Source organism: Balaenoptera acutorostrata, chromosome X, assembly GCF_949987535.1.
Source record: "Balaenoptera acutorostrata chromosome X, mBalAcu1.1, whole genome shotgun sequence".
Taxonomy (NCBI): Eukaryota; Metazoa; Chordata; class Mammalia; order Artiodactyla; family Balaenopteridae; genus Balaenoptera; species Balaenoptera acutorostrata.
The window spans coordinates 10,571,858-10,582,005 of record NC_080085.1 but is presented as its reverse complement, the minus strand read 5'-3'; positions in this window follow the sequence as shown (position 1 = coordinate 10,582,005).

Genomic DNA, 10,148 nt, shown 5'->3' with positions numbered 1-10,148 from the left:
TCAAACTCTCCTAAGTCTCAATAATTTTTCAACTGAACCAAATTATTCTTATCAATAGATTTTTTACAAGAAACAAAACGGGTTAAAATTTGAACTTTTAAAAACATTTGCAGTGCTTTTAGACCATATTTACAATAATTATACTGACTTCCTAATTTAATTGACTTTTACACTCACCATCAGGACTTCTACCATGCACTTTTACTTCAAAAGTCTTCATTTTGATTAATCTTTCAGTCATTTACAGTACACACGTGAGTGAATTTTTTCATAGAGGGTTGAATCTTCAGAGCCCATATATAAATGAGAATTATTTCTGTGGCTTTCACCCATGACTTGATATAATATTATTGAGTCACAAACAGCCTCCCCCTTCAAAATATTATATATGCTGTCTTGTGTATCCTGTTACTCTGACACGCAGGAGAAGCCTGATTTTGTATTTTGTGGATAATCTTTTTTTCTGAAAAACGATGACATTCTTCATCTTTGAAATTTAAAACGTTAGCTCTTCACAACCAGGTACTGAACAATTTTCGTCGATTTTGTGTTGACTGTGGTAGGGAGTTCTCATCTGAAGATGAAACATTTTTCTTCGGCTCAAGAAAACTGTATTCTCTTCTCCAAATATTGCTTTTCTTCGATTGGTTCTCGAATTTTCTTTTAGACACTGGATCTCTAGTCTCTGGGTCTCTTACCTGTTTTTCTTAGGCTGCTACCTAAGATAGGTCTTAAGATAAATGTGTTTATATTTTGAATTTGAATCTTCCAAATACAGTTCATCTCCTGGTCAAAGCTGGAGCGCCCCATTAGCAGTCAATAATGAGAACAGCAGCTACCTTTCCCTCCCTTTGTGTGCAAGTCACAGCGGGCGGTAAAGTTTTGGAGGTTCTTTATTTTGTAAAACTGGCTGCTGGGGGGGGGGGGCTGCTGACCAAATTTCTTTGGAAATGGAACTTTCGGTCGCTTTTAACTGACGTGACCACCAGCAGTCCACTCTCAGCCACTTCCGCGTAGGTCAGATGGATGGGTTCGCGCAGGCGCACAGGGAGAAGATCACGCAGGCCGCGCGTGCAAGCTGCGGACTCTAGTCGTGCGGTGCCCGGATGTCTCGCGTATAGTTGAGGTGCGCGCAGGCGCTGGAAGTGGCGCGAGGACGGGGCGCGAGGACGTGACCCGAGTCTGAAATCTCCAGAGCCCATGAGGTACTACCCGGCTGTAGCAGCTACACCTCAGTAATGTTTTTTAATAGCAGTTCCCCTCTCTCCCAATCCAAGACCCTATCCAGGATCACACATTGCATTTTACTGTCATATCTCTTTAGTTACCTTTAATCTGGAAGAGTTCCTTACCTTTCTTGGTCATTTGTGGCATTGACATGGTTGAAGAATACAGGGCAGTTGTTTGTAACATAATGGGGGTTGTCTGATGTTTTCTCATGATTAGGATCAGGTTATGGATTTCTGGCAGAAGAATTTCTTAAGTGATGCGGCATCCTTATCAGTGTATTGTATCGGGAGACATTTTGGTGTTGACTCATCATTCGGTTAAGGTGGTGACTTCCTGGTTTCTCCACTGTAAAAAAGTATCTTTTTCTCATTTGCAATTAATATGAACTATTCATAAGGAGACACTTTGAGACTGTAAACTACAGTGTACTTTTAGTTCCCGTGCCACCTGGACACTCCACAGTCACTTTTATCACATGTCCAGAACCAACCTCTTTAGCTTCACCTCTGCTTTGCTCTCCTTTCTAAATTTCCTCTTAGCTTTTGGTATCATCGTCCACCTAGATACCGCAGCTGGGAATCTCAGGCATCTTTAACTTCTTCTCCCTTACACCCAAACAGCTAACAAATACTGATTTCTGTCTCAGAAACATCTCCCAAATCAAGTGCCTCCTCTACTTCATTATTTCAACAGCCTCCTAATTGGCCTCTGTGCTTCCAGGGTTATCTCTGTTCTAGGCCATCCTCCGTGCTATGCCTAGAATTATTTCCCCTAAACCTAACACGATCAGGTCACTCACTGCTCTGCTTAAAATCTATCATCTATGATTATCTATTTGTTGGCGTCCCTTTTACACAGAAAATAAATGTTCAAGATTTATAGACTATCATCTAAGGCCTTATAACTTGGCCCCAGTCTGCCTCTCCAGCCTCCTATTCTGGTACTCCCCAGTTTCCCCCTAAACTCTAGCCCAAATGAACTCGTCATTCCCCAGATATTTCAGGTTCATTAAGAATCTTATGCCTTGGTCCCTGTTGTTCTCTCAACTTGAGATGCCCTTCCTTGGTTTACTCCTATCACACTCTCACTCCTCCTTTCTAGACTTCTATCAGATATAATCTTGTATATAAAGATTTTCCTGTCTTTTTCCTCATGAGAATTAGTCCCCCTCTGCCCAGATCTATAAGCTCCTCAGTTATCAAGACTGTTTCACATTCAGTCTTGTGCCCCAAGTACCTAGACAATTCATAGTCAGTATTTAATAAATGTCTGAGTGAGTAAACAAAAGAAGAGTGAAGCAGACAGCAAGCCTAAACACTTATATGAAGGAATGTGACACCGAATATAAAGCTCTGCATATAACTTGTGCAAGTTAGATATATTTGTGTCCCAGAAACAATAACGTACTATATCAAGCCTCAACTGCATGACAGTTTCCATTTCCACATGTACTGAGGTATGCTGAGAAAATTTCGAGCAGAGCCCAAATTGTATCCTAGTTGTAAAATAGAAATGCTGTCATTGCAACCGACTGCGTCATGTCTTGGGGGCCTGAGAAAGTTACAATTCCAAAATTGCTTAATACTCTGCGTTGATTTAGTTATTGGAATAACCTCTGCCGTTCCTAAAACATTAATTAGAATAATGCATTTCAGTTGAGGGGGTCTTTTTTTTTTAACCTTCCGTGTTCACGAAAAAGGAAGGATGTTATCATTAACAAAGTTCTTATCAGAGATTTATTTCTACAAGCATTTTTCAGGTGACATTAACGTGCCAGTGTGGAGTATTTTCTACATAGTAGACAATGAAAATATATTACTGTTATTGGGGGAAAATAGCAATTTAGTTTTAAAAGTACAGTATAAATCTTTATGAGTTAAGGTAAAACTATGCTATAACATATAAGTCCAAAGCCTCAGTGGCTTAAAAAAATAGAAATTTCTTTCTTTCTCATGTAAGGTCCAAAAAAGATATTCCTGATAGGTGGGCGACATTTCTCCAAGTGGGAATTCTGGTACCCAGGCTTTATCCATCAGGTGGCTCTGCCATTTTCAACATATGGCCTCCAAGGTCATGAGACAATGGGAAAAAGCATGGAGGATGGTGCTTAGAGAGTTTTCATGGGCCAGGCCTGGAATTCACCCGCATTACTTCTGTCTGCATTTCATTGGCCGGGATGCAGTCACATGGCCACACCTAACTGCAAGGGCAGCTGGGAAATGTGGGTGCCCAGGAGGAAGAGGAGAGGGGTTTGTTCAACAGCTAGCTAGTCTATGCCAAGAAGGTGTGGTCTTCTGTGTGTCGCTTAATCAATTCCTGAAGGCCCAGTCAGTGAAAAGTTACAGTCATAATTATGAACCCACACTACAAGACTTAATTGTCAAAAGAAAAACCTTATTGAATTAATGCATGACACTTACTAAAGCATGAAACCAAGGGATGAAAACAGAATGATTTTTTAAAGTTCATCCTGAGTTGGATAAAAATTAAATTAAATAAAAACATACTTGTTTATTGAGACTTGCAGCTAACTCAAATTTTGCTGTCACTGTAACATGGAGAGCCGTCACTTTAATTCATGCCAGAAAAGCCTGCAGGGTTGATTTGTACCTTGGATACTAAGAAATGCTATGGCATAAATAAATGTTGCCACTTAATGCTTGACAAAGGCAGCCTGCCCAAAGAAAGTCACTCAGGTGGAGTCAAAAAATGCGATTGTGACTGAATGACTCAGCTTGTGGGGTGGTGAATCACAACCCCAAGGAAAGAAGGGCCTGTGTAGGAGCGGAGTTGCGTGATTAAACTAAGAAGTAGCTGGCTAGCCCTGGAACAATCTGAAGGCTTTTTGGGTAAACGTAGAGCCAGCGTTCTGAGGAAAAAAAAGAAGGGTGTAGAAAAGCAGGCCTTACAGAGCGGTAGCCAAATGGAGTGAGAAAAGGTGGAACAGAACTGGGTCTCTTTTGCCTGTGTGTCGTGCCGAGCATATCCATTGAATTTCTAAAGCCGCAGCCACCTCTCTGTTTATGATGAATGAAGTCAGGAAATCTCATGGGCTGTACATTAATGAAAGGAAGCATTTGGAAAGTCATCTTATTTCCTCTTATAGTGTCATCTCCAGATGCCTTTGTGTGAGGCAAGTTAATAAGGCAGCCTTTCCGGGAAGAGGAAGCCATAATACCAGCCGCCATTACTGAGCAGACAGCATGGACCAGGGGCTCTACTAGGTAATACCCCCTTTCTCCACTGCAGATGATGATTGTTTTTAAAGGGAACTTGCTAATTTTACTTATTTCTATATTTTTTTCTGATTGTGCTAAATGAATAAGATACACTGAACCCCATTAAAAAATAGCAGTTTTGCAGGGATAGTCCCCTTCCTTCTCTGAAAGTGATAGGAGGTGGTTTGAAAAAGATTTGGATTAAGCAGTTTTTGCTATTCCCTGGAGTTACATTCTAAAGAATTCAGTAGTGACAAACACATTTTGAAGAAAGTTACTGCGCAGGCTCTGTGTATTTATTGATTTTGGACTAGGCACTACGTTTATAAGAGTAATTGCATGGTCATTGCTTGCCTGGAGTCTTCATTTTGGGGAGGAAAAAAAAGTGGTCCTCACTTTTTTTTGGAATCACTAGGGGAGTTTTTAAAAATGCTGATGCCTGTGTCGCATCTTTAGAGATTCTGATGTCATGAACTCAGGATGTGCAGCCAAGGCTGAGACCCCTTGCAGATGGACATGTGTGAAGTGTCTGGAGCATAGGGCAGGAGGATTCATTGGCTGTGGGGGTTACAGGACATGACAGCTTTGAGCTAAGATTTGAAGGATGAATAGGAGTTTCCCAGGCACACAAATCAGGTAAGTTATTTTGAGAAATGTTACGTGTGAAGGTCCAAAGAGAGGAGAGAGCGTGGCATTTTGAGGGTGTTGCTCTTAATGAGTATTGCTGGCAGGTAACATGTGATGGGGAAGGGTCGAGGGAGATGAGTCAGAAGGCAAATCACAGAGACTTCCCTGGTGGTCCAGTGGCTAAGACTCCACGCTCCCAATGCAGGGGGCCCGGGTTCGATCCCTGGTCAGGGAACTAGATCCCTCAACTAAGAGCCTGCATGCTGCAACTAAAGATCCCACACACAGCAACGAAGATCCCACATGCTGCAACCAAGACCTGGCGCAGCCAAATAAATAAATAAATATTTTCTAAAAACATAAGGTAAATCACAGATGCTGTTGAGTCCAGGCTAATAAGGTTAAGTTTTATTTCATAGGCAGTGGACAGCTATTATTCAAAAGCCCTTGAGCAGCAGCTTTTGAGCAAGATGAGATCTGAGAAAATGGGGAGACCGTTGGTCGAAATAATCCAATCCCCTGCAGGCTTTTATACCATGTTTCATTCTCAAATGAAGGAGAGAAAGTCCTTTTAAAACTGTGTCTTGGGGCTTCCCTGGTGGTGCAGTGGTTGAGAATCTGCCTGCTGATGCAGGGGACACGGGTTCGAGCCCTGGTGTGGGAGGATCCCACATGCCACGGAGCGACTAGGCCCGTGCGCCACAACTACTGAACCTGCGCGTCTGGAGCCCGTGCTCCGCAACAAGAGAGGCCGCGATAATGAGAGGCCCGCGCACCGCGATGAAGAGTGGCCCCCACTTGCCACAACTAGAGAAAGCCCTCGCACAGAAACGAAGACCCAACACAGCCATAAATTAAATAAATAAAAATAAATAATAAATAAATAAATAAAAATTTAAAAACAAACAGGAGCTGTTGTTTAAAAACAAACAAACAGGGGGCTTCCCTGGTGGCGCAGTGGTTGAGAGTCTGCCTGCCAATGCAGGGGACAGGGGTTCGAGCCCTGGTCTGGGAGGATCCCACATGCCGCGGAGCAACTAGGCCCGTGAGCCACAGTTACTGAGCCTGCGCGTCTGGAGCCTGTGCTCCGCAACAAGAGAGGCCGCGATAATGAGAGGCCCGCGCACCGCGATGAAGAGTGGCCCCCACTTGCCGCAACTAGAGAAAGCCCTCGCACAGAAACGAAGACCCTACACAGCCATAAATAAATTAATTTAAAAAAAAAAACAAAAAAACAAAAAAACTGTGTCTTGTACAGAAATGAAGGACAGTAGAGTGAGTTTGTTTCTGTATTAGTTAAGTTCTTCCAGTTTCAAATGTGCCAATTATATGGGCACAAGTCTCATGGAATCCCAGAGATCTGTGGGATACATGGAGTGTAGGCTTAAAATACAACAGGTGGAGGAAGCAGTAGAAAACTTCTTGTCTGTTCTTTGTTAAAACTGTTTAAATGCCTACTCTGGAGTCATGAACTTCTCAAGGGAACACTAAAAGGCTTTTTAATCCTTAACCCCAAGGGGGGACCATTTTACAGGGTTTGAAAGTCATCCTATGCCTTTGCTGGCCGGCTAGGGTGGACATTCAGATCCAAAAGTTGTAAGGACCTGACTTTGATGATTACCCAAAAAACCCATTATAAATGATTCATGTAGCTCCTGCTTCAAATGTAGAGGCAGAAGAATGGAGAGAACAATTAAGGATGGTTTTGCCTCTAAGGAGGAGTCATATACTGTCACTGTCTCTTTCGTAGAGGCAGAAGAATGGAGAATGCATTTAAGCATGGCCTTGCCTCTAAATTGGAGTCATCCATTGTCATGGTCACTCTCAAGCTGAACAGTGAAGAAAATCACAGCCACAGCATTTGCTAAAGAAGGGCAAAGAAAATTATCACACAATTCATCTACTCTCTCGGCTGCCATGTGAGGCCCTTTTCCAATCCAGCAAATAGATTTGTTATATATCATGCAGGCAGTACAGTGAATTTAATCAATCAGAATAAGACTTTTTTCTGTCCCTCTAACGTCTTTAAAAATAATGAATAAATTACTCTTCTGATTTTTCTCCCTAAGCCGAGAGTTGTAAAATTGAAGTCAATATAAGAAAAAGAATCACATTTAAATGGGGGTGGGAAGATTAGAACATGAGAGGAAACTTGCCATTGCCTAGAGATGAGTCCTGGTTCACCCTCTTGAGCAAGAGGACATGGGCGTGGACTCCTCCAGCATACCAAATGTAATTCTGCATTTGAGTGTTTTTCAAAGGCAATTCCTGTCTGCTGGAGACCAGTCTCTCCCATGGGACTATAAATCCATACTCAACTGCAGTACAGGCTAGTTCTAAATCTTACGCTTGTTATTTGCCAGAGTTTTCAAATATTTGGAAATATGACATTAACAAAGAGGATTTTTCCTTCCTCCAACCTTAAAGTAAACTCTTATTCCTGATCATAAATTTCTTTCATAATGTTCAGATCCTGGAATGATCCAATTTGTGGGGTGTGTTTGTGTGTGTATTTGAAGGAGGTTGAATCGGTGGAGGAAAATGAATTGGGGCTGGGGATGGGATTATCCACATGAAATTTTCAATCTCAAGAACGTTCCAGAAAGAATAGAGAAGCTCATTGGTGCTCTCTTGAGCAGGGTAGACAGTCTTTCCTAAGCTAGCCTTCAGAATACTTCAGAATTTTCACAAGGCACCTGGGAATCTTCATGCGATGGACGGATGACATAAAAGCCAAACTGGTATACTAAGACACCATCCCGCCCTTTCTTTAGCATGGAGGGCATAAATGAGATTTTCCTCCCATGGTTTGACAAACATGTTATCCTTAGCAGATTGTATTCCTTCCGCCTGCCTGCTCCTATGGGCTTTTAGCTCTGAACTTCCGGAAAATATGTCATTTTCATTTGTTTCCAGAAATATGACCTTTTACTCTTGCTTTTTCAGGATTAAATATCTAATCTATTGGTTAGTTTTGCCAGCAAACAGTGAAACAGGAAGCAGGTATTGGGGTCTAGGAAAGATTCACATGGTCTGTAAACTAGACCCCCAGATCCTCCTGGTGGCTCTGCAGCCCCAAGGGTGACAGGACGATGGCTCTTATTTATATATTTATACCACACCGTTTAAAACACACACACACACACACGATGGCTTAGAATATAAACACACATAAAACTGGGTTCATGCACCAGCCGCAGAAAACTAAAATTGTGAAAAGGCAGAAAGCCTGATAAGCAAGCCACAAAGGTTAATATAGTTACTGTCAATAAACGGAAAATTTAACGTGGGCAAAAATGTAAGCAACACAGTCACATATAACCCTTCTGAGTTTACAGAGTTGGTTTCCCTTAATGCTAAAATCTAAACCCTTTATTCAGGAGACGTTGAACTACACATTACACAAGGATTTAAACCATTTTATTAAGAAATCAAGAATGTTATGGTCAAATGGCTAGTAAGCGCAAAGTACAGGTCAACAGTTGGAGACTGTTAACCTGGAATTTGCAAATCCCAAGTATGTGTGGAGAATTCATGGGACCTGTGGGCTTGGAAGGAAGAGAACTGTATCCTTACCTTCATCAACTTTTTTTTATTATTTTTTTTAACTTAATTTTTTTATATACCAGGTTCTTATTAGTTATCTATTTTATACATATTCATGTATCCATGTCAATCCCAATCTCCCAATTCATCCCACTACCCCCCCCACCCACTTTCCCCTCTTGGTGTCCATACGTTTGTTCTCTATATCTGAGTCTCTATTTCTGCCTTGCAAACCGGTTCATCTGTACTATTTTTCTAGATCCCACATATATGCGTTAATATACGATATTTGTTTTTCTCTTTCTGACTTACTTCACTCTGTATGACAGTCTCTAGGTCCATCCACGTCTCTACAAATGACCCAATTTCGTTCCTTTTTATGGCTGAGTAATATTCCATTGTATATATGTACCACATTCTCTTTATCCATTTGTCTGTCGATGAGCATTTAGGTTGCTTGCATGACATGGCTATTGTAAATAGTGCTGCAATGAACACTGGGGTGCATGTGTCTTTTTGAATTATGTTTTTCTCTGGGTATATGCCCAGTAGTGGGATTGCTGGGTCATATGTAATTCTATTGTTAGTTTTTTAAGGAAACTCCATACTTTTCTCCATAGTGGCTGTTATCAACTTACATTCCCACCAACAGTGCAAGAGGGTTCCCTTTACTCCACACCCTCTCCAGCATTTGTTGTTTGTAGATTTTCTGATGATGCCCATTCTAACTGGTGTGAGGTGATACCTCATTGTAGTTTTGATTTGCATTTCTCTAATAATTAGTGATGTCAAGCAGCTTTTCATGTGCTTCTTGGCCATCTGTATGTCTTCTTTGGAGAAATGTCTATTTAGGTCTTCTGCCCATTTTTTGATTGGGTTGTTTGTTTTTTTTAATATTGAGCTGCATGAGCTGTTAATACATTTTGGAGATTAATCTTTTGTCCACTGATTCGTTTGCAAATATTTTCTCCCATTCTGAGGGTTGTCTTTTCGTCTTGTTTATGGTTTCCTTTGCTGTGCAAAAGCTTTTAAGTTTCATTAGGGCACATTTGTTTATTTTTGTTTTTATTTCCATTACTCTAGGAGGTGGCTCAAAAAAGATCTTGCTGTGATTTATGTCAAAGAGTGTTCTTCCTATGTTTTCCTCTAAGAGTTTTATAGTGTCCAGTCTTACATTTAGGTCTTTAATCCATTTGGAGTTTATTTTTGTGTATGGTGTTAGGGAGTGTGCTAATTCCATTCTTTTACATGTGGCTGTCCAGTTTTCCCAGCACCACTTATTGAAGAGACTGTCTTTTCCCCATTGTATATCCTTGCCTCCTTTGCCATAGATTAGTTGACCATAGGTGTGTGGGTCAATCTCTGGCCTTTCTATCCTGTTCCATTGATCTATATTTTTCTTTTTGTGCCAGTACCATATTGTCTTGATTACTGTAGCTCTGTAGTATAGTCTGAAGTCAGGGAGTCTGATTCCTCCAGCTCCATTTTTTCCCTCAAGATTGCTTTGGCTATGCAGGGTCTTTTGTG